Source organism: Lagenorhynchus albirostris, chromosome 1 (genome assembly GCF_949774975.1).
Source record: "Lagenorhynchus albirostris chromosome 1, mLagAlb1.1, whole genome shotgun sequence".
Lineage (NCBI taxonomy): Eukaryota > Metazoa > Chordata > Mammalia > Artiodactyla > Delphinidae > Lagenorhynchus > Lagenorhynchus albirostris.
In genome coordinates this window covers 191,707,530-191,733,417 of record NC_083095.1, presented here as the reverse complement: position 1 = coordinate 191,733,417, position 25,888 = coordinate 191,707,530, and the positions used below count along the sequence as shown (strand labels likewise).

The 25,888-nt window shown below is 43.5% G+C and overlaps 1 protein-coding gene and 1 long non-coding RNA gene across 6 annotated transcripts in view; both read right to left on the bottom strand.

Annotated features, from left to right (window-relative positions):
* MPP7 (MAGUK p55 scaffold protein 7) overlaps nt 1-25,888 on the bottom strand; it is a 253,485-nt gene that overhangs the window by 121,308 nt on the left and 106,289 nt on the right. The window lies entirely within an intron of this gene.
* On the bottom strand, nt 1,920-18,738 carry LOC132527655 (uncharacterized). The gene is made up of 2 exons (XR_009543038.1): nt 18,457-18,738; nt 1,920-2,360 (listed from the first exon to the last, which is right to left on the bottom strand). It is a non-coding gene; the product is annotated as an uncharacterized LOC132527655 (long non-coding RNA).

Below are 25,888 nucleotides of genomic sequence, written 5' to 3'. Positions count from 1 at the left end.
CCGTTTTCCTAGCACCTAGTGTTCTTATGACTGAGGCCTTCCTTCACGCTAATACCACTTTAAGCGTACTTACTTCATAAGCCATAAGACGTGTATTATATAGAGTGCCTACGTTTTAATCTTGCTATTGGTGGTGTCTGCTGACTGCAGGCTGAAGGGAAATGTTTTCTCAAATGCTCTGTAACCTGGGGCATTATATGAGGGAGTCCTGGGTGAGAGATATACCTTTTCAGAAATACTTTTTTATTTGCTTCCGAGGGCACTAGCTCCTTGGCTAATTTCACAGCTCAGGACTCTTGGATTTTGCAGATAAAAAACTCAAACCCCAAGCCGTGGACCAACAGATTCGTGGTTACAAATTCTTAGAGTAGACTTTCTTCTGTTCCTACCTAATCCCAGGATGAGGCCGGCCAGATTCTTCACCATCTCCCTAGAAAGTGACTTGGCGTCTTCCACTCCTTCCCAGTCGCTAACAGAGTAACCCTAGGAGAGTAGCTGTCTTCTGTGTTTTGTGTTTCCCAGCCGTTCGTGCAGCTGGAATGTCAGGACAGTGACCCGCAACCCCAGCTCTGGCCAACGGCTCCATCACAGGCACAGCAGAAGCTCAGTCAGTCAGTTACCTGCAGAGCATCTAGTTCCCACCTCACTTCTAAAACAAGGGATTTCCCTTTCCTTCTTACAAGCTCAGAAATGCATTTCAAAGAATGTCTGCAATTACCCAGAACTTCTAAGAATTTCTTGTAGGAACTAGAAGGCTGAGTTGGTCAGTTAATGTAAATTAATTCTGGCCTCTAACAAGGTAGCATCCAGTTCCCTTGTGCAATACTATTATAAAAGGAAAAAAAATCACTTTTTACTTCTAGGAGGAGAGTCTAAGAACCTTTGTATTTGAATTTTCATGAGTAATTAGGTTCATTTGGCTGGCGAGATCCATTTTGGTCAGTGTTTCTACCTGATCTTAATTTTTTTTTAAGTTATAAAGAACAGTTCATCTAATTTGGAATTACTTTTTCATGGCTAAAGGAGAGATCCTTACAATGTCTTTGTCTCTAGACCCTCCTTCTCTACGGCGTGAGTTTATGGTATACTTGTGCTTATAAGCACAGTCAACAACAGAGCTTTGAGGCTGTAACTTTACTCCAGGGATACAGCCAGAAGCGGGGTGGGGGGAGCCTTTCCACGGGAGGCCACTGGGAGCCCCTGGTACTTTGCCTGCAAGTCACGCCAGGGTGCTTGCAGCATTGCTACAAAGATTCTTATAACGGAAATGGGATAAAGTGGTTAAGAGCACCAAAAACAGTTTTTAGGCTTAAGATAAATTATAAAAAGCAACAAACCATCAACCTTTTGATTCTGGTTGACTGTGTACTGATTCTATTTGAAATCACTTCCCAGAACTTTCTCCACAGATCAGATTCCTTTAGTTCCCAGAACAATATTCTAGAGGGAGTAGCCATGGCATTAAAGTTTCTTTGGAATGTGTTAGTAATTCAAAAAAAATTGAACTTGAATTATTCACTCCAGAAGTATATAAACTGCCCAATATTTGTACATACCTCTTTCATTCCTGCCCTCATAGTGAAATGATCAGATTTGCCATTAAAAAAAATTTGTATTTCAATACTAATTGAAAAGCTGGGAACTGCTCAATTTATAAGAGTGATGGTGGATGTTACCATGAATGGCAGATGGGGTGGTGTGAGATCATGGAACTTGGGCAGGTCTCAACGTACAAGTAGCGGTCCACTGTGTTCTAGGCTTGCTTGTATTGGGTTGGCCAAAAGTTTCGTTCGGTTTTTTCCATAAGATGGCTCTAGTGGCACTTAGCTGTCTTTAACTTCATTCGGAACAATTCTGTTAGATTGTATGTGACACCTGTCATATCAGCGTGCGTTTAAAAAAAGATTTATCAAAATTGGTGAATTTTCATGTAGCCATTTTAATATTGAAGATGGAAGAAAAAAAGCAACACTTTCAGCACATTATGCTTTATTATTTCAAGGAAGGTCAAAATGCAACTGAAACGCAAAAAAAAGATCTGTGCAGTGTATGGAGAAGGTGCCGTGACTGAGCGAACATGTCACAAGTGCTTTGTGAAGTTTCGTGCTGGAGGTTTCTTGCTGGACGATGCTCCACGATCGGGTAGACCAGTTGAAGTTGATGGCGATCAAATCGAAACAATAATTGAGAACAATCAACGTGATACCACGCAGCAGATAGCCGACATACTCAAAATACCCAAATCAAGTGTTGAAAATCATCTGCACCAGCTTGGTTATGTCAGTCGCTTTGATGTTTGGGTTGCACATAAGTTAAGCGAAGAAAACCTTCTCGACCATATTTCTGCATGCGATTCTCTACTGAAAGGTAACGAAAACATTCCATTTTTAACACAAATTGTGACGGGCGATGAAAAGTGGACACTGTACAATAATGTGGAACAGAAGAGATCATGAAGCAAGCGCAATGAACCACCACCAACCACAGCAAAGGCCAGTCTTCATCCAAAGAAGGTGATGTTGTCTATATGGTGGGATTAGAAGGGAGTCCTCTATTATGAGCTCCTTCCGGAAAACCAAACGATTAATTCCAACAACTACTGCTCCCAATTAGACCAACTGAAAGCTGCACTTGACGAAAAGCGTCCAGAATTAGTCAACAATAAATGCATAATCTTCCATCAGGATAACGCAAGACTGCATGTTTCTTTGATGACCAGGCAAAAACTGCTACAGCTTGGCTGGGAAGTTCAGATTCATCCGCCGTATTCACCTGATGTTGCACCTTCAGATTTCCATTTATTCTGGCCTTTACAAAATTCTCTTAATGGAAAAAAATTCAATCCCCTGGAAGACTGTAAAAGGCACCTGGAACAGTTCTTTGCTCAAAAAGATAAAAAGTTTTGGGAAGATGGAATTATGAAGTTGTCTGAAAAATGGCAGAAGGTAGTGGAACAAAAGGGTGAATATGTTGCTCAATAAAGTTCTTGGTGAAAATGAAAAACGTGTCTTTTATTTTTACTTAAAAACCGAAGGCACTTTTTGGCCAACCCAACAGTTTACATTTTAACAAGCAAGCCCTGGAATTACAGCTTTAAAAGAAAATCTTTTAGGAACAAAAGATGGCATCAGCTGTCTTTAAAAAGTGGCAAACTGCATGTCTAGGGTCCACGTTATGGGGTGGATGGCTCTCAGCAGATTGCAGCCTCCTGGAAGCCTATGCAAATTGTTTGCATGTATTTTTCTAGGAAACTAATCCAAAACTCTCACCAAAGACTCAAAGGGACCTATGATCCCAAGAAGGTTAAAAATTCTTATTTTAGGTTCCCAAATACAGGTGGATGATTCATGCTAAGAGGCTTAGACCTCACCCTTCCCAAAAAGCCATTTAAAGAGGAACTCCAAGGCCGGATTTGTGCTTCCCTCCATTCTCCTTGTAGAGATCGGGGGCGGGGGCGGGGGTTGCTCTGGAAACAGGAAACCAGTTAGGAGGGCGCCACTCTACTGCTAAGAAATCCCCGCAGACCTGGCGCTGCTCCGTGCAGGTTACGTTCCTCGGGCCCAAAAGACTCCATCCCTTCCCAGTAGCCACCACTACTGCCTCTACCCCCAAGCCTGCTACAGGATGGGATAGACAGACACCCCTCAGTAGCCGCAGGGGACTGGCTCCAGGGGCCCCTGTGGGTGCCAACGTCTGCAGATGTGCAAATCCCTTATATAAAGTGGGGGGGAGCAGGGAATACAGCTGGTCCTCCCTATCCGCAAGCTCCCCGCCCGTGGGTTCAGTCAAAACCTCCCAGCTGTTGTTTTTCTTGCTGCCCCCAAAGATAAGCATACAGGTCCACGACGTTTTAGGGACTTTACGGCTATTCACATGGGGGCAAAGGACAAGGGCAAAGAAAAATAAACATGAAGAATTTATAACATTCTCACGGTTGTTAAAAATGAAGTATCAATTTAATTTATTAAGAGCCTTGGATCCAATTACATCTGAGTTTAAATCCCAGTTCCGCACCTTACTTGCCAGTTAGACAATTTACTTAACTTTTGCAATGGACTGAATGTTTATGTTTCTCCTCAAATTCATATGTTGAAACTTACTCCCCGCCAATGTGATGTTACCAGGAGGTGGGTCTTTGGGACGTGATTAGGCCATGAGGGCAGAGACCTCCTGAATGAGGTTAGTGCTCTTATAAAAGGGAACCCAGAGGGCCCCTTTCCCCCTTCCACTATGTGAGGACACAGAACAAAAAGAGGGGTGTTGATGAAGCAGGAAACAGGCCCTCACCAGACCTCCAATCTGCTGGTGCCTTGATCCTGGACTTCCCAGCCTCCAGAACTAGGAGAAATACATCGCTGCTGTCTGTAAGTCCCCCGTCTATGTATTCTGTTAAGGCAGCCTAAAGGAACTAATACAACTTCCTAAGCCTCAGTTCCTTCATCTTTAGACCAGGATAACAATAGTACCTACTACACAGGGTTATTGTGAAAATTAAAGTAACCATTAAAAGACCTTCACACGGTCTCTGGAAAACAGAAAATACCCCATAAATGGTAGTTTATGTCCTGATTCTCCTTCAGACCCTCCACTGACATTCCAGGGAGAGGACACGTTACTTTCTCCTTGACGACAGACATCACATCGCACACACATAAGATATAACTGATGCCTAAAGATAACACCAAAGCAGAATTACCACCTCTGCTCAAGCAGAGAATACACATTTCTGACTAAATGCCACCCGCTTTGGCATTTCTTCAAAAACAGTCAAAGTAAACGAAGAAAAGGACTTGAACGAAGGCAGTGGCCACAGGGTTAAGAAAGCCTGGGTGGAGGCAGAAAAGGCAGATGTTAATTCTGACCACGGCAAGCAGCGAACGATGGAAGAGAGCGCAAAATCAGTGAGATTTCCAGGCACGATGTGGTTTGCGATGAAAAATGTAGATCGACACGTTTGTTAACATGTGCAAAAAGGACCAGTCTTAAAGCAGCCATCACCCTAGCTGCCCTATTCCCAAAGGAGGAAGGTCTGTCTCTGGGGAGAAGGAAGGACAAACTCCTCACACAGGAAAAAGTTTAACAGCTGGATGCAAGGGTTCTCGGAAAAAACAGTAACCATCAGAACTACTTCCGAGACTAGACCAAGCTGGCCATCACTGCCAGCCATCACCTCCCTGTGGGAATTTAAAGACCCTTCGCCCACAATCTCAAGTTCTGTTGACGTTGATGAGGAAACGCATAGTTTTGAGATGAGGTAGGATCTGGTAGGGAAAGCAGAGCACATTCCACTGTGACTGTATGGAAAATGAGCGTTAGACAGGAACCAGACTTCACTCACAGTGGAAATATCTAGCAAACATAAATTAGTTGTCACTTCCTTACTCAAATCTGTCAATGCCTTGCCACTGCACTTGAGATTAAGGGTTTGCTTGTCAATGCACTTCGAAATTCAAGATAGCTGGGGTCCTGCAGGACGCAGCCCCCAAGTGCCAACCACAGGGATCTTCAAGGCTTTCTCTCCGCCTGCAGTGCTGCTGAGCTGTGCCGGGTCCCCACACTCACCTTTGGGTCCCAGCTCAAATGCCACTTACACAGACACAGTCCCTAACAGTCCCACCCAATCACGTTAGCACGCCCCCATTACTCGTCCTGATAGATCCCTATTCTTTTTCATCATCACCCTTGTCAGATTTCGGACTTGCGGATCCATGATAATGAAATTAATACACTAGGGACAATGTCCCTAGAGTTCCCACTATATCCCTTGCTCCTAGCCCAATACCTCCCATAAAACAGAAGCTCAAAAGTTATAATTATTATTAATTAATGATAAATGGATCTATGAATCTTGCAATCCCAGCCAGCCAGTAACATTCTGAGATCACGGTTTAAGAGGATGGTGTGATTGTTTTCTTCTTGCCTCCAAACTGACGTCTAGTGCCCAAAGCCAAAGAAAAAGTATGAAGCCGCATCCTAAGGAGAACTTCCAACAGCTGGAGTGCATCTGTCTAGAGCTTACGAGGGGGCTGAAATACAACTATCAACATCCCTACTGTCCCATCTGCCCCTTCCCTCTGTGTGTGCGTGTATACAGTATATGCATATGTGTAATATTATATAAAAGAGGACAAAAGAAAGAAAAGTTGTCTTATCAAGACAGAAGAGAAAACAGGCGTAGGGAGACTACAGCCTGGTGAAGCCTCTCAGAGAATCGGGTGCAGATACAGACACTGCAAAGATGCCCTCCAGCTCAGACAGCTGACGGGCTGGTCTAGCCTTTACGTCGATCTAATCAGGGAACGAAGAGCAATGAGGAGAGACGGCAGAATACAGCAAGGGAGCAGGCGGGGGGCAGCCGCTGCAGAGCTCCCGCTGCTTGGTCTGCAAGGAGTGTGAGCTTCCTAGGGGGCAAGCGGCCCTCACTGCAGGTAGCTGGGCTTCAGCTGCCTCGCTGATAAGCCAGCCGACCGCACGGTAAAGGCTGTGGGTCACACCAACTGTGCCCCCGGAGACACGCCACATCTGTGCACTTAACACAAAGAGGTAAGGATGCCAGGAAGTGTCCGCCTGAGAAGGAGCAACAATATGGACAATCGAGCAAAAAATATTGCCCCTTTCCCTTTTTTTTTTTTGCTCCCAGCCGCAGCACACTGGAAAAGCTGGATCTCCTCCCAGAAGTAAACCAGTCCATGTCCCAAGGTGGGGCTGGGGGGAGGGGACGGGGAGGGGGGAGGGAGAGAGGGAAAGAGGGGGAGGGGGGAGAGGGGGAGAGGGGGAGAGGGAGGGAGGGAGGGGGTGGAGGGGATGAAAGAACACACTGCCCATCCCCAGGACAACTCAGCTACCCCTGGCTGGCACTAGGGAAGGAAAAAGGTGAGATTCAAATCTGATATGACAAAGGAGACTTAACCTGGTCTTTTAATAACTGAAAAGGTCTTGGGAGTTATAGACTTGGCAAGAAATTTTGTTTAAGAGATAGAAAAGCTAGTTTCAATGTATCACACTATGGCGCAGTGATTGGAGAAAATTAAAACTGCCTTTTATTTGTATTGAGCTGTTCGCTGTGCTGACTGCCGTAGTACCGACCAACAGCAACCTAACACCTTCGGTGTCAGACCCCTTCGTCCTCTTAAAATTCACTGAGGACCTCAAAGAGTTCTTATGCGACTCTTTTTAATTGATGTCTGTAGCAGTGAAATTAAAACTAAGAATTTTGGGCTTCCCTGGTGGCGCAGCGGTTGAGAGTCCGCCTGCCGATGCAGGGGACACGGGTTCGTGCCCCGGTCCGGGAAGATCCCACATGCCGCGGAGCGGCTGGACCCGTGAGCCATGGCCGCTGAGCCTGCACATCCGGAGCCTGTGCTCCACAACGGGAGAGGCCACAACAGTGAGAGGCCCGCGTACCGGGCGGGGGGGGGGGAAACTAAGAATTTTGAAATTTTTATTAATTAATTTAAAATAACCAATATGTTAAAATAACATTTTTCATAAAATGAAAAATATAGTTTCCAGAATAATAATTTTAAAGAGAAGAGTTATATTGTTTTACAAATTTGTCGATATCTTTCAGTTCTTGCTGAAGTAGGCACATTCTCCAGTGTGCCTCTGTGTTCAGCCTGTTGGGCTATGTTTCTCTGGTTGAAGTAAAGGAAGAAAATCAGGCCTCACATAAACTGGGCAGAGGGAGTCATGTCTCCAGCCAATGGTGGAGACTCGCTGGCCCGACACCAGATAGCTACAGGTAGCAGCTGTGTAGAGGCGGGTTGCAGCGTGAGCTCTGAGGCCTCGTGCACGTGGGCCTTCCAGACTCTGCTACATCACTGCCACGGGCCTCCTCTGCACTCCATGTGGCCCTTTGCCCACGTATGATTTTGTAGTTCCAGGCATTGGTCACGTGGAAAACTGTGCTTCAATGAGTTATGCGGGTTTTCCAAATGTTTACACATTTCATGGTACAACAACAAAATCATGTTTGTTAATATCACCACTGATGTCATCCAAAAGGGAAAGTGGCAGATACACGGCCTTCAAGATTCTAGTAACTGTGTGAAAGCCTGGATTTCATCACTGGCAACACTACGGCTGCTTGCTGTCCTTGAAGCGACAGGCTCACTTCAATTATTTGAGAAGATGTTTTCCAAACATCACCTAATCTGGATTAACACTGTTTCTGTGTCAGTCATTCTTAGAAGTACAAAAGGTACCCTATGAAAAAAAGGCAGCTGGTTTAGCTCTCGAAACACATAGTCCTGCAATTGCTCTGATACCTGGCAAAGTGCTGAGTACATCCCACGCCTTCTATGTTACAAGGACTTGAGAGCAGAAAGACATGGCCTCAATGGTTACGATTTAATGCAATAAACCGTCTTTTCTGCTTCATCAAGCACAGTCTTAATTAAATCTGGCGTTTGTTTTTTACTGTGAGTGCACAGCGGTAAGAACTTAGTGACGACCAACTAGTACCATTTGGGGCCACTGCCCTGACTTGTTGTGGACGCACCAGCTGTCTTACCCACTGTTGCTTTTCTCCATCAGTGCAAATGCCAATCCAGTGATAAAAGCAAATAACATCATAATATTATTATGAAAATAGTTTTGACCTTGCGGACCCCTGAAATAGTCTCCAGGACCCTCGGGGTTTCCACGGACCACACTCTGAGGGTCGCTGCCATTTAAAATTCTGAGTGCACGTAATAAATGAAGCAAAGCTAATACTTCTTTGTGGCTGCACCCACATGGCGAGTTATACGACTCTAGCATAGGAATGTTAATATTTTCTACCTTATGCACACTTTCTTTGGGATCTAGCATTTGACCTAAAACCACAGGTCCAGGTTCATGATACCTGTTACTCTCAGAACCAGGGGGTACTTTTCTATAAAGCCACACGTTCCAGTCTGCAAAGTGGTGACAGGAAGCTTTAAATAAAAGACTAGTATACTTTAAAGAGTTAACTTAAACACAGACACACAGGTTTCAGCATTCCATGAAAGCTAACTTTGCTCGATCCCTTCATGTTTCATTATTCACATTTTTTCAAAGTTCTGACTTTGATGTCTTTCACTCTGGCTTCTTGCTGCAACTGTTAGTACATTTAAACCTAAGCGATTTATAACAGTGTCCCAGACCAAGTGCCTCTGGCGTCAGCCCAAGACTGCTTTTATCATCTTCTTTTATTTATTGCACCGTTTCAAAACTGTCCTTTCTCTCACACATTTGTATAAATTTTTCAATTTTATATTTTTTCCTTTTACGTATTTTTATGTCTAAAATGCTACGCTATTTGTCCGCTTTGTATAATAACATGAAAAGGCATTTGCTTGTTCTACTACCATCACAGCCGGGATACTTTAACTCGCTTAAATAACTGTAATTGCAGCAAAGTTAATTGCAACTGTACCACAACTTAAAAAATGGCATTGTTTTCTTCCCCTCTTAAGTTTTATATAAAAACACAGCTCACCACTCCCCTCCTATTCCTGGCAGAGTTACCGAAAATGTTTATCTTTCTATGAAAAAGCATTTTTAAATAGAAAAACAAAGCTGCTATTATATGGGACTGTGCAGACATAAGTAATCAAATATACCTCTTGGTCAATAAGAAACAAAAACTTATAATGACTTTGCTTATATAGGAAGATGGCCCTTAGGTGGGCAGGAGAAACTTGGACCAAAATTAACCATTTTAATCTTGTTCCAAAACAAAATTTTCCTACCACCTCAAAGCCGAACGTCCTAGGCTTCTAAAGTGTAAGTTTAAGTATTTATAATTTATTTCTAGTAAAAAAAAAAAAAAGAAACCTCAATTTTCCAAGGTTATTTTCCCAACTTTTCACTCAATTAAGTCCTTAGTATCGTAAGGGTATATGTGAAACAAATTTATAGAAATGAAACTGTAAAAACTGTATGCCTTTCCACTAGCTTTAAAACTATCTCAGATACCAAAAGGTAAATAAAATCTATTTTTAAATGGTAGAGGTGAAAACATAATTACTGGTTTAGTTTAGGCCTCCAAAATCCCACGTCACAATTCACAGTGCAATGGAATTCCATCTTTAGGGCCGAATCTGTCAAATCTTACTACTCTGAGATCAAGCTGAACTCCCCCCCCCCATCAATTAAAACAAAGTATTGTTTAAAACCTGAATGGAAGCAGCTGTGGCTCTCAAGAGATGAAAGATATAACTCTTTGAAGGAGCAAAAGAACAGTTTTGCCATCAACTTAACATTTTACCTGTGGGAACATCAACAATTCCACTCCAGGACAGAAGCGCTTCCTTGAAAACACAGAACGAGCCCTTCCAGTTCTGAGAGTGTGAATTGTGTCCATAAATTTATCACCCTTATTACTCAGGATCCCACTGAAATGACCAAATAATGTAGAAAAAAAATTTTAATGCATGGTAGCAGAGAAAAAGGCCATCCAGAGATCAGGCACCACTGGAACACTTCTAGAAAATATCAAGATAAAATAGTAGGAAAAGCCTATCTGTATCATCACGCTCTGCACTCACAGGCTAAGAGGGCCCCGAGAAGGGAGCGGCCTTGTTGCTGTCAGAGGTCCGAGGAACCCCAAGCTGTGGGAAAAGAGTGAGGAGGAGATTATCCTATTCGTTACTCAACAACAACGCATGAAGGACTGTGGGAGGTTGCTCGTGAAGTGACTCAAAGATCCTTCCCTCCCTGTACGGACTCTGTCGTGTAATCACTTCCCCTCGTGTGTGTGTGCTGCACCCAAGGACGTGGCTGCAATGAACAGAAACAGGAAAAAGGGATGGGGCGTCACCGCTTAGGCTAGGTCATGTGAGACCGTGACTTCTGTCTTGCTGGCCACGCACGCGCGCACACGCACTCTCCCCATCCCGCCTCATCCTTACAGCTCCTTCTTCACTGACCCTCCTGCTTCCCTGTTACAAGGATCTTGGGGCTACACTGGACCCCCGACGTAATCTAGGATTATCTCCGTATCTCAAAATCCATAATTCAATCACACCCGAGTCCCCTCTGCCTTGTGAAGGGACACATCCAGAGGTTCTGGGGGTGAGGACGTGACAGCCTGCGGTGAGCAGGCAGCACTCCGTCCACCGCACCGGGCTCCGCGGCTCCCGCGGCCTGGCCCCAGCTCCTGCGCGGGCAGCTGCCCGCCGGCCCCGCCGGCCCCGCCGCTCCGGGCTCTGCACCCGACTCCCTGCGTCTACAGAGTGCCCTGCACTCCCGGTCACTACGGACTCAACGAAAACATCAGCCCTTAGGTTCGGGTCTGCGACGGGCAGCGAGACGACTCTAGCGAGTAACACCGTATCACAGACGTGAAAGCTGCTAAGACAGCGAATCTTAAACGTTCTCACCACAACAAAAACTTGTGAGGCAATGGAGTGATCATTTTGCAATATATACAGATATCAAAATGTTTAATTCAATAAATGAAAACAATACCGCCTCTTCGAAGAGGTCTTCCACGATCCCGTTCACCGTTTCTCACATCACCCTGAGTTACTGCTTTCCAGGCACTTTTCACTACTGGAAATGACCCTTCTCGTTTACTTGTTACTTCTTTAATGTGTGTTCTATGAGAAAGGGACGCCTAGGGCCTGGAGCTCTGCAAGAGCCTTAGCCCAGGCAAATATTCACCAGACAAATAAATCACGCAGAATAAAAAGCACCGGGGGTCCGGCGGCCTCGGGTCGGGGCAGGAGTTGCCCAGGACGAGCCCACGCTTCCGGAAGAAGGGGCGCAGGCCGCCATCAGTCCCTGAAGCACGGAACTGCCAGCCCAGAGGCAGCCACGCCGAGAAGGAACGCGGCCGTGGGACTCCAGGGCCCGGCTTTCCAAGCAAAGACCGACGCTGAGCGCCAGGACCTGCAGGGTCTCGGGACGGACGCGGCAGCTGCAAGGACCCGAAGTGCGGAAATGCCCCCAGGGGAAGGGGCACGGCTGGCCCCGGGCAGTGGCCCCGGGTCAGGTCGGCGGGGAGGCGGAGCCCGGGAGCTCCCGGGGTCTCCGAGTCCCCGGAAAGAGGAGTTCAAGGCTATTTATCAAGAGACACAACGAAGGAACTCCGGAACTGAGCCGGCACCTCCGCCGTGGGCTCTGCTCGGCGACTAGGCAGAGTGTGGCAGCCGGGCTCCACGCCCAGGAAGACAGGCTCCATTCCCGGGGGGCGGGGGCGGGGGCGGGCGGGGTGAGGACACCCTGTCTACCTGGTGATCCTCCCGCCAACGCCCAGGGCTCCCAAGGAACACAGGGGCAGAGGCCAGAGGAGAAAACGCGCTGGACAGCGAACCGCAAGGGTCCGTACGAGTGGGACACAGGAAATGAGACAGAAGTGGGACACAGGAAATGAGACAGAAGGGACACAGGAAATGAGACAGAAGCGGAGAGAAAACACAGTGGGCCACAGGCACGAGGACGGCAGCTAAAAGCTGGAAAAGGCAATGGATTCTCCCCCAGAGGGTCGAGAAGGAAGCACCCCGCGGACACCTTAATCTTAGCTCAGCGAGATTTCTGGTGTCCAGACTGTAAAAGAATAAATCTGTGTACTTTTAAGCCAACGAGATGGTTGTAATTTGTTACAGCAGCAACAGGAAAGTAGTATAGGGCACAGACTAAGGAAGCTTAGGAAGCGCACCAGTGTAGCAGACTGTGGCGTTTGCTCAGAATATTTACCTGTACAGACAACAAAGCACCCTAGGTCTCAGAAAACCCTCCCGTTCCCACCACCCGCCCTGACTGGAGGGACCAGAAGCTGGATGACCTCCCAGGCCCATTCACCCTAGGAAGCCTACACCCACCACGCTTACAAGGGAGATGTGGCCAAACCAAACGTCTGCACTTGTCAGACTGGACCCCCATGTTTATAAACGAAGACTCACCAAATAAAAGAGGAAAATCGAGGAAGGACAGTCATTGGAAGACACGGTTCCAGTGGGTTACATTAAAAATGAGCCCCCTTCTACAGTATAAGGACCGGATGACTTGGGCCTCAAACATTTTTAAGGCAGCCACTATCAGCTCATCACCTCAAACACGAAAGGACAGGGCATGACATCTTCCAAAAATCATTTTGGTGATAAGCACTGACGCTGTCAGACCGATCAAAATAAAATCAGACCTGGAATTTAGTTTCCCACATGGTCCTGAAGGTCTTTATCTTCCAAGCAAACCAACAAAATCTTTCCACTTAAAAAAAAACCCAACTTTATAACTTGTATGTGAATGTTCCAATGATAGAGCATTCACAAAAGTAACATCAACCTGTAAGCAGTTTTCTGGGACTTGCTTTCCTCCCACACCCAACGTTATGTTTTGAAATTACCCGTTTTGTTGCACGTCTTACAGATTTTTTTTCACTGCTGCATATTACTTCATTGTACAAAAAATCCCAAATTATTATCCATTTTCCTGTGAGTGGGCATCTGAGTTACTTCCAGTTGTTCCGCTGTCAAGAACTCTGCTGCTATAAACATTCTTGCAAACATTCCCTGGTACACAGATGTAAGAGACTCCCTAAGGTGTATTCTTAAGAGGAGAATTGCTGGGTCAAGGAGTATAATTAACTTGATGAGTTAATGTCAAATTGTTTTCTAAAATAGTGGTATTACATGTAAAATAGCTAGCTAGTGGGAAGCAGCCGCGTAGCACAGGGAGATCAGCTCAGTGCTCTGTGACCACCTAGAGGGGTGGAGTAGGGAGGGTGGGAGGGAGACGTAAGAGGGAGGAGATATGGGGATCTATGTATACGTAAAGCTGATTCACTTTGTTATACAGCAGCAACTAACACAACAATGTAAAGCAATTTTACTCCAATAAAGATGTTAAAAAATGAAATAAAAAAAAGAAAATGGTGTATTTATTTACACCCCCATTAGCAAAAGGGCAAAGCTGGTCCACATACTCAACCAATACCTGCTTTTAACAGATTCTTAATTTTTGCCCATCTAGTAGGGGTAAACAAATAGCTAGTTCACTGTGGTATTAAGCTGCATCCCATGGTTACTGATAAGATTACCTTTTCTATGTCTCTTGGCCCAACGAACTTCTGTTGTTTTTATCACTCTTACGGGTGGTTCTTTATATTTTCAGGAAATGAAACCTTTGTCGATTTTAAGTCTTATAACTCCTCTCCCAATTTATGGCTTGTCTTTTCACATATATATGGGATAATCTGACAAACTGAAGTTCTTAGTTTTACTGTAGTTAAAATTTTCACACTACTTTTATGATAGAGTGATATTCTCCCATCTCATCTTCCAAAACTTTTGAAGTTTTACTTTTCACATTTGGATCTATAATCCACTGAAAGCGGATTTTCATTAAGAAGTGAGACAGAGACCCAAATCCATTCTTTTTTATATGGATAAACTACTTCGAACCCGTAACTGCAGGTCTGTAACCAGGAGCTCCTGCATCCTGTGTCCTACTCCATACCCGTGCCAATACCAGGCCATCTTCACGACGCAGACCTTATGATAAACCTTGAGCCCTGGTAGAGAAAGCATCCCCGCCCCCGGCCCTTACCATCTGCATCAGGAGACGCTGGCTCCTGTGGGCACTTCGCTGGTCTACGTAAACTGAAGCTGTACAACACTGTGGAGACAGGTGGCATCTTTACAGTCCTGACTCTTCCTACTCATGAACAGGGCATCACTCTCTGCTTACTGAGTCTTCTCTAAAATAGTTCAGTAAAGGCTCATAATCTCTTGTGTACAAGTCCAACATTCTTGCTCCATTTATTCTTAGGAATGCTGCAATTAACAGAGCTAAAAAATTCCTTTGTTTCATTTCCTATTGGTTGCTGGAGACTATAAACTGATCTTTGCATCGATCTTGCAGTCAGCCACCTGTGCCAACCTCTCTATTAACAGTCTGTAGATTCTTTTGAGGTTGTCTCTGTGGGGACAATCATATCATTGGTGAATGATGACAGCTTTGTGTCTTTTTTTTAATACTGTGTTTTAGAATTTTTATTTATTTATTTAGTTAGTTAGTTAGTTAGTTATGGCTCTTTGTTGCGGCGCAGGGGCTTCTCTCTAGTTGTGGCGTGAGGGTTTTCTCTTCTCTACTTGTGGCCCGCAGGCTCCAGGTTCCAGAGCACGTGGGCTCTGTAGTTTGCGGCACACGGGCTCTAGATGAGGCACGTGAGTTCAGCAGTTGTGACGTGCGGCCTTAGTTGCCCCACGGCATGAGGGATCCTAGTTCCCTGACCAGGGATGGAACCCCCGTCCCCTGCACTGTAAGGCGGATTCTTTACGACGGGACCACCAGGGAGCCCTGGCTTTGTGTCTTTTTCCCACTCCGTCTTCCCCTTCTCTTGTGTTACAGCTTTGATTAGGATCTCCACTATAAAAAAAATCTTTTAAGTGATGATAGAAAATATTTTTTATTTATTCCTGACTTTAAAAGAATGGTTTTAATTTTCCACGTGAAGAGTATGAATTACTTGTAAACTTCGGTAGGTATCTATAAGAAAGGTTCCTGCCATTTCTGTTTCTTAAGAGTACAGTCATCCCTCAGTATCCACGGGGGATTAGTTCCAGACCCCCGCAGATACCAGAACCTTCAGATGCTCAAGTCCCTTATATAAAAAGGCAGAGTATGTGCACATAACCTATGCACATCCTCCCACATACTTTAAATCACCCCTAGATGACTTACAGTACCTAACAGAACGTAAACGCTATGTGAATAACAGCCTGCCCGCAGCAAATTCAAGTTTTGCTTTTCGTAACTTTCTGGATCTTTTCTTTCTTGAACATTTTGTGATTTCCAGTTGGTTGAATTGCAGATTCAAACCTCATGGATATGAAGAGCGACTGTATCTTTCCTTATTTACTTCATAAATGAAGGTTATATTGTTGCCTTTCCCTCATCTATCAAAATAATTATATGCAACAGTTACACTTATAAACTGTCTAATGATACATCCAATTCGATCGCGGTATATTATTTTTTAGGTTCACTACCGGTTTCCAGCGTGCTAACATTTTTGCCTCTATTTCATGAACTGAGGTTGGCCTATAACTTTCCTTCACTGTACTGATATTGTCTGGTCTGATGTCAAGGTCGTATCAAGTCCCATGGGAGGAGAGAGGCATACTCGCTTTATTTTCTGGAGGAATCTGCAGAGGATTGGAATGACCTGCTCCTTGACACTTCGGTAGAATTCATCAGTAGAGCCATCTGAGCCTGGTGATTTCTTTATCTCATGTTGACTTCCTATTTCTTCCTGACAATTCTATAAGTTGTGCTTTTCTAGAACTTCTTACATTTCACCTAATTTTTCAAATTAATTGCCCTAAAATTGCTCATCGTGCTGTCCATCACTGTAATCTCTGCTGGATCTGTAGTCGTAGCCCTCTTTTCATTCCTAATACTGTTGTTTTGTACCTTTTTTCTTCTCCCCCTCAATCATTCTAGCCGTAAGACTGTCTATTCCATTAGTCTTTAAAAACAACAGCAACGAGAAGTTTTGGTCTCATTGGTCATCTCTATTTTCTCTTTCACTGATAACGACTCTTCACGATTTCCTTGTGAAGTGATTGTTCTGTTGCTTCTAAAACTTCTTAAGCTGACTGTTCAGTATGTTTATCCTTTCTTTTCTCCTAATATAAGCATTTAAGGCATTTTATGAAATGTCTCCTTAACAACAGTTCACCTTCTACTGCATCCGCCAAGTTTGGATATATAAGCACCAGCATATTCAGTTCTAAGTATTTTTTAACTCTCATTATGATTTCTGTGTGGCCCATGAGTTACAGGACCTCATTCTACGCATTTTTAAGTTTAAAATATATGGGGATTTATTCTTCCTATTTATGACTAACTTCTACCTTAAAGGCATGGGGTCTGTGTCAATTATTTATCTTTTTCTCAGCTCTTTGGTGGGAGTACTGGAGCCAGCGGACCAGATTCCCCAGACCCCCTTGCCTACTGTCTTCCTGTTACGACTCGGCCAATGGGAGCCAATTGCTATAGTAATATGTTTGCTATCACCTCTTTAATTCCTTCAGCTTTCTAACATGGACGTAACCATTCCCTCTATCGAATCACCTCAGTATGAATTACTTATCATGGTTTCTGTTTTCCTAAAAAGACCCTGACTGATAAAGGGCCAGAGAATAGAGTCTGTAGGACACCTAGCATTTGACAATTGTTGAGACTCACTTTATGGACTTATATATGATCAATTTATATATGTGACCCATGTGTTGAAATCCTACTGTAATGAACCTGTTGAATTATCTCTCCTTAATCAATTTTTGCTTATTTGTTTTGAGGTAACTTTGTTGCATGTACACAAGTTCAGAAGTGAATGGTTGGACTTCCCTAGTGGTCCAGTGGTTAAGACTCCACTCATTCACTGCAGGGGGCATGGGTTCAATCCCTGGTCAGGGAAGTTCCACATGCCATGTGGTATGGCCAAAAAAAAAAAAAAAAAGTGACTGGTTTTCATCATTTTATAATAACCTTCTCCATCTCTAATACTATAATGATATTTATTTCAAACTCTACTTTGTATGACATCATTATAGTTCTCTTCACTTTCTTTTGGTTTAATATTTGCCCTAATAATAATTTCCGACCTTTTCACTTTAACCTGTTTCATGGCCTTATGTTTTAGGTATGTTTCTTACAAATAGCATATAACTAAACTATCTTGTTAACAGTCTATATGTGGGGTTTTTTAACTCTCGTTTATATCTATTGTGACTACTGATACATGTGGATTCATGTCTACATCTCACGTTTTGTTTCTTTTTTTAATACTTTTCTTTTTCTTGCATTTACTTTGTATTGACTGCCTCATTTTGTGTGTGTTGTTGTTGTTTTTTTCTTTTGTTTTTCTTTTCCCCCCTCTCCTAATGGTTTAAAACTTACGATCTCTGTCTATTACCTACAGAGTCACCTTACACTTTTCCATGCATGTTTAACATAACGGGAAACACCATCTATCACAAACACTACACGGACTTGAGAACACTTTTAACTCTTATCATTTCCCTCCCAACTCAAATGCTACTGTGTCCAAAAATGGTGCTCACAGTATTCCAGCTCTGCCTTTATTTTAGACCACCAAATCTGACCTGTTAGAAGTCATTTTACATAACCAATGTTGTTTAGATGGACACATACGACTATTTTTATTTGATCATCACTCCTTCTTGCATCTCAGGTCACCCATTTCCATTTGGGATTCCGCCTGCCCCTAAATTCATCCCTTAGAAGTTCCTTCAGTGTGAGCCTCAGGTCGTAAACTCTTTCAGTTCCCCTTATCCCGTTGACCCTTGAACAACGAAGGGGTTAATCCACATATAACTTACACTGTGCCCTCGGCGTCCTTGGATTAAACCAACCACGGACTGTCGTATTTGCTATTGAAAAACAGCAAATATAAGTGGACCCGGGCAGTTCAAAGCTGCACTGTTCAAGCGTCAAGTGTACGGCACTTCTACTCACCTTGGTTCTTGAAGATAGTTCTGCCTAGACTAACAGTACTTTTCTTTCAGCACTTTGAAGAGTTTTACTATCTTCTGCTCGTATTTTCGTTTTTGAGAAGTCTACTGACACTCGACTTGTCATTCTTTGTCCTTTCTCTCTGGATATTTTTAAGACCTTCTCTTTTCCTTTAGTGCTCAGTGTTTTCACAACAATGCGTCCAGACACAGAGATATTTTAAAATGTTTTTTATGTACATTTTTGGATACACTGTGCTTCCTGAATCTGTGAAGTCATGGTTTCCTTCAGTTCTGGAAAACCTGTAGCCACTCACTCTCAAATATCTCCTCTTTCTTCAGATCTGCTTTAAAGTTCACTAATTCTCTTTAGCTGAATCTAATTCACAATTTAAGCCATTGAATCCACTGAGGTTTTTAATTCAACAATTACCTTTTTCGAAGTTTCATTTTCTACCCAAATCTGCCTGTTAATTCCCAATAACCTCTCACTGTAGCTCCTCTTTGGGACAGCATCCTTTGTATCTTTGTTTTCTCCCTTTCAGTTTCTAGCTCAGGTAGTGGCTTAGGAAGGTGTTCTCTGACATCATTATGTAACAGTCACGTAATAAAATCAGTCCGAAATGATTTAAACAACTTCCGCATTCCACAATGGCTGCCAAAGATAAACTGTTACAAAAATCCTGAGAATGTCGTACTAAATATAAAGATACAAATAAATAAGTATGTACTAGGTGTCAAGCAATGTGACACATCACGATCAAGGATACTCAAGGGATGTAAGACAAATACGATACTTTCTTGAAGTTTATAGCATACTGTTTGGAGGGACTGACAAGCAACTAACTACAGTTGTTTTAAATTGCTTTTTAATCGATTTTCTCCTAAAGACAAAAAAAGAAACAGATATAGACCAAAAAAAAAAAAAAGAAATTAATGAAGTTAATAAAAATCAGACGCAGGAAAGTCAGGGAAATTTCTGTCCATGCTAACCTCTAACTTGTCTTCTTTTTATTTTTAATCTCAGACTCCTATGCTGTGGGAAAAGACTACTTTCCTTCTGGTTTTGTATTTTAATAGCTGAAGAAAAAAGTTTCTGGTTAGGCTTGGTGGCAATAAGTGAAGGAGGCCAAACTTTGGAGTCAAGTTAAAAAGTACAATATGTCATCTCAATGGAAAGAGCAACGAAGATTTAGCTGGGTCTTCTCTACACGTATACTGAAGCTTTCTAACAGGCTGTGGTTAAAAGAGTATGCTTGGGACCCAACTTTTTAAGTATACCGTATTTTCAACTTGGCAGGTGAAGTAAGAATTTTATGCAACCCTCAGACAAACAAATCATCGGTAATGCTTGCACACCATCCATGTAAATCTCGATTATGATATCCTATGCTTGCATTGCAATTCTATAGTTTTATTCAGTCTTTCTACACAGTAGACTTTCTACAGTGTTGTAACATCTTTCCTTTCTGGCTCACTTACGTCTTGCTCATGTCCTGTTCCAGAGAGGGTCTCATGAGAAACAGAAAAGAGGGGAGAATGGCTGGCCTCCCTGTCTCATGCAGTCCGTCAAGAACCAAACATCTTTCCATCCCAGTGGCTCCACCATCCCCGAGACCCTTACAGTCCTTCCCTGGACGCGCTCAGTAACTTTGCCAAAGCAGCAGTCATCACTATCCCGCAGCACGAGGGAGCATGTGCAGGCTGCCAGACCCAGATGATGCAATGGGCTTTCACTGGCCTACAGAGAGGGTGATGTCATGGACCTCAGCAGCACAGTTTCACCAAGTTGCAAGCTACCAAATCAAACTGTCCTCATGAATTGCAAGAGTATATTTTACTAAAATGTAAGTTAGGACCTCAACACACCATGGATAATTTTTTTTAATATAGTAGAAATAAATACATCACCAGGTAAAATTTGTGATTTAGAAATAGATACTGCTGGAACTGTATGAAAAACCTTAAAAGAAAAAAAAAAGCTAGACGTTATTCAATCCTCTCCCACTTCTGATTTATATAGGAAGATTAAAAAGCTCTGTGTAGCACATGTACAAATCTTATTTCACTCTAGACCCTTGTTCTGCCCTAGACATACATGTATTACGTTTCTACTTCTGCCGAAGCAGCTACTGTTCGGGTATCAAGGGTCTGTGACACCAGGATAATGTGGGCATAACCAATATTTGCCAATGAGAGGCAGCAGAAAATTGCTTTTCCAGCTGAGATGAAATAATGCTTTTCATCAAGTTTTGAAGAAGAAAACTAAATCTAATAGAATATTAAGGAATGCAATATTCCCCCAAAAAAGGGCCTTCTGAATTATAGAAATAATACCAATTATACTGATTGTTCCTTGTATATCTAATTACACACGTTCACCAAACGAGTCAGACTAGTAATAAATTAGTCTTATTCTCTTCATTTATCTTTTAATCACCACCAACTTTAACACTGTATTCAAATAGTTACTTATTTTGTTGAATGTATGAATATGGCATTTACTAATTATTACTAATAAGACCAACCAACACTGAGTGCTTACGATAGCCTGACACTGTTCTAGGCGCTTCAGGGGACTAGCTCCTCTAATGTTTTCAATAATTGTATAAGCATTATGATTTCCCACATTATGGACTGTCTGCATATCATTAGGTTTGGTTGAGAGGACAAAACATTTTTGAATGATTTTTTTAAAATAAATATAAGCCAAGGGGAGGCAAGATGGTGGCAGAAATTCTTACGCAAAAAGGGAGACCACCAACAGAAAGATGCTGGAAACAGAAGTGATGTGAGCAGGACAGGAAGCCTGGAGGTGCGGGGCAGAGACGGTGCCGAGCCCGTGCAGGGGGGACCAGAGAGGGAGGACTGTACAAAGGATAAAATGGTACCTGCACCAAGAGAACCTTTTTTTAGTATTTCAGAGCAACAGACAAGGAAGCGATAAGAGGCACGAATCTAGAAACGTTACCCTCGAATATCACCCACCCTCACACAGCTGACCTCCCTCTATCCTCCCAAAGGTATAAAGAGACTCATTTCACTCAAAACTGGAGGGAGATGAGAAAAACAGAAAGAATTAATAACATACAGAAACACAATGAAGGCACACCAGAAAAATATACTGAAAGCAGATGAAAACCGTAGCCTAATATTTCAAATTGAGTTCATGGAAATAAAGAAAACATTGGAAGCTATTAGAAAATGGCATGATCGGTATTAGAAAAGGCTCAGAAATGAGACGATTAGAAAACAGGATGATATGAAGAGAAGTGGAACACACGAGAAACATTTTTTTCAGTAACAAGGACTAATCTAGAAGCAACACAACAGACATGGAAGCTACAGTTAAGGGAAATAAATGATACAATCAAGAAATAAAATTTAGATCAAGTAGTAATGAAGAAAGATGGAAAAAGAATTCATGGGGAAAGAGACAAAAAGACTCGGTATTATAATGCCCATTTAACAATGCCCTACAGGTCCTGGACTGAACAAGATGGTGTAAATACACAAAAAAATAAATGGCTGATAGATGGATAGATAGTATAAGGATTATAATGGAAAAAACAAAATCACCATCATTAACAAAAAAATTATACTAAACTAATCAAATTTCTAAGTGAATTTAGTAAATTGCAGGGTACAAGGACACTATACTGCATCAATATATTTCTATGTACCAGCAGCAAACAATTAAAAAATAACATTGTAAATACCTAGAAAAAACTAATGGAAGATAGGCAGGACATATAAAATAAAATTATAAAGTACTACTGAGAGAACTTAAAAACCTAAATAAATGGAAAGATAGGCTGTATCTGTGAATTATAAGACCCAATATTGTAAAGATATCTATTCTATTCAAATTGAACTATGAATCCAACGCAATAACAATAAAAACCCCAACAGATTTTTCTGTAATTAAGATAGTATGGGGTTTCCCTGGTGGCGCAGTGGTTGAGAGTCCACCTGCCGATGCGGGGGACACGGGTTCGGGCCCCGGTCCAGGAAGATCCTCCATGCCGCGGAGCGGCTGGGCCCGTGAGCCATGGCTGCTGAGCCTGCACATCCGGAGCCTGTGCTCCGCAACGGGAGAGGCCACAGCAGTGAGAGGCCCGCGTACCGCAAAAAAAAAAAAAAAAAAAGATAGTATGACACTGACATAAGGACAGAAAGACAGAAAAGAAGAGAGAGCCCAGAAACAGACCCATGCATATGTGGACACATGACTAATGAGGAAGTTAGTGCTGCAGAGCCGTGGGGAAAGGCTGGCCCTTCCTCAAATCGATTCCTACCTCACACCATATACCAAAATCAACTCAAGAGAGACGGTAGATCTAAATGTGGAAGGTAAAATAATAAAGCAACTAGAGGTTATACAGGAAAACATCTCCATGATCTGAAGCACATATGGCTTTCCTAAACAGGACACAGAAAGCAGGAACCGCCACGGGGAGGATTAATAAACTCTGCTGCGTTACAGCTGGGGGCTTCTGTTCATCAAGACCCTGTTTAGAAGAAAAGCCACAGAGGGACAGGAGATATCTGTAATACCCAAAAGCGGGAGAGAACCGGGCCAAAGACCCGAACAAGCACCTCATTGGAAAGGACACCCAAGTGGCCAACAAACCCATGAGGAAGCGCCCAACCCTGCAGTCATCCGGGATCCAAATGTAAACCCGCTGAAGCACCATCAGAACCCACCAGCTGAGTTTAAAAACAGAATGAAACAGAACCCCTGCAACAGCAAGGCCTGCTGAGGGTGCGGATGGAGCCCTGCGCTGGGGTGCGGATGCGAACAGGAGCAAATGCTCTGAACAAGACCCTACTGCCTGCTGCTGCCATCGCTAAGCACACGCACTCCAGAAGAAGGTACATAAATAGTTCAATGAGAACACTATGTCCCGACGAATTCCTAACTACGCTTCCAACGGAAACACATCCAGGTACGAGCCAAAGACCTGTAAGCAGCATCATCCACAGTGGCCTAAGTCAGAAACAGTCAAATGTCTACCAACAGCTCAATACACTGTGGTGTGCTTACAGAATGGAACATCCTTCAGCAACAGAGTGAGTGAACTATCTACTGACAATATAAGTGAACCACACAACCATCATTTGAGTGAGAGAAGACAGACACAGACACACAATTACATACTGTGAAGTTCCATTAAAACTTCCAAGAATGGGCAAAACAATCCATGAAAGTTTAAAGTGAGAATAGCGGTTTACCCTTAGGAAGGCGAGATGCGCATGAGGGGTATTTGGGGGGAGTTTTAAAAACTACCATAAGATAAAAGCACGTGAACACGTGATTAAAAGGGCACACTGAGTACTTGGGGAAACTAACACAGAATAGTTAACACTGAGAACGATTCTCTAAGGATTTGAAAACGAAAAGACAAATATCCTTTAACCATCAAGACAAGAACACACATAAAGGAAAGAAGTTACACTGGCATCAGACTCGGGCAGGAAGAGGAAACAGACTTAAGATACGCAGAAAAGAAACTGAAACCCAGCATTGCAATTTCAGACAAACTGACCCTCAAATATGAATACAGAGACCACAAGAAGAACTTTTAGAACTTTTAGGAAAATTGTTCCCATGAGCCCTACCCACGAGAAAGCTATGAGAGGATGAATTTCTGAAACAATTACAGAAGCTTCAGGATAAAGATGGTTACAAGCGACTTAGTTAACCAGGCTAAGGGTAAAAAATAGATCTGGAAATGCACTCCAATACAAGCACCAAAAATGAGAAAGAGAAGGGAGAGAATGAATGGAAAATACACAAGCGCACTGACCACCCAACAGGCATTAACTGGAAGCAACAATCAGGATAAAGTAAATGAGAAGTTGGGAGGACCTACTGGTCACTGCTAGGAACCAACAGACTGTATCTGAGAAAAAGAGTCCCATTTCTGTGAATCTCTCTTAAAACACACCAGGCAGGAAGTGTGTAAAATAAGCCTGACACAGCCCGTCAGGCTGAAAAGCAAAAGGGCACAATCAAAGTCCGGGGGGGGGGTGTCAAAAGCCCCAGCAGCCAACTTGAAGGGGCGCCCACGGGTCAAAGATGCGGTGACGCGACCACCGAAAAGAAAGACTACGATGGACTGACACCTCCCAGACAGGAAAAATCCTTGAGTTCATGATGATACTTAAAATTAAAAAAAAGATTACTGACGAACTTTGGAGACTGCTAGGGCACGGAAGCAATACTCTGCACACTTTAAGTTAAAGGAAAGACTCCAGCATTTAGTCCGTGGCTCCGCCATAAGCTGTATTTCAGAGTCACCTACGAACTGATAGAAAAACTTCTAACTCTAAGACGATGATTAAATAAACGCTGGTGTAAGTAGCTGACGGATTACAGCAGTGATGCCTCTGAAAGTTATGGTTACGAAGTTTAGTGATTTACAACAGACAGGGATCTCTTCCTCAACCTCAGATGCACTAAAATGATGTTCTTTTAAAACGATGAAAAACCGTGGGTATGTGTCCGTCAGAAGACTAGACGACGACTTTCTAGAGAGGGGAAGCCAGAGCACAGAGTCAGAGCGACTTGGGAGACGGCCCAGGAGCCTGTGATGCTCAGAGCGCCAGGCACAGGGGTGCCACCGCCCAGGCCCTGGCAGGGGTCTCTTCCCCCCACCTCCTCAGAGCGCCGTGCAGCCGGCCACGTAGGTGCCAGGGAGCAGACCCCAGGTTCCTATGACGGAGAACCGGAAAGCCACAGGGGAAAAGACCTCTACCTTCCGTACTCCGCGACCTCCTGCGACCAACAGTAGCTGATTTTTCATCCCTTCGCTCCAGAGCTGGGTTTCCCCATCTTGACACGACCCACATTTTAGGCTGGATACTGCTTTCTTGTGGGAGCCTGTCCTGGCGTTTGAGCGGCACCCCTGGCCTCTATCCACCAAGTGCCAGGAGAACCCCTCCCTTCAAACCCTGACGCTCAAAAAGTCTTCAGGTATCGCAACCCCCCCAATTCCCCCCAGACCCCCCCTCAATCCGGAAACCACTGTTCTAAAGAGAAGTCCGCCGGCCACCAGGCCCTGGAGGCCGAGGAGCTTCCCATCAGCCTCTCACACCTCACTAGTAAATACAGGCAGATAACCAAGAATTCAGACATTGGACAGAAGCCTTCAACAGGACAAACACCAAGCCAACTAACAGAAGGAAGTCCCAGAGGAAATAAGGATTTATTAACGCAACAGCAGAGAACTGAAAACGAAATCAAAACCATTCTACTGAGTAGCCATCAACCGGCAGAATAGCTTGTTTTTTTTTTTAACTATAATTGAGTTACAATATTGTGTTAGTTTCATGTGTACAGCAAAGTGATTCAGTTTTATATGTGTGTGTGTGTGTGTGTGTGTGTATTCTTTTTCAGATTCTCTTCCATTATAGGTTATTACAAGATACTG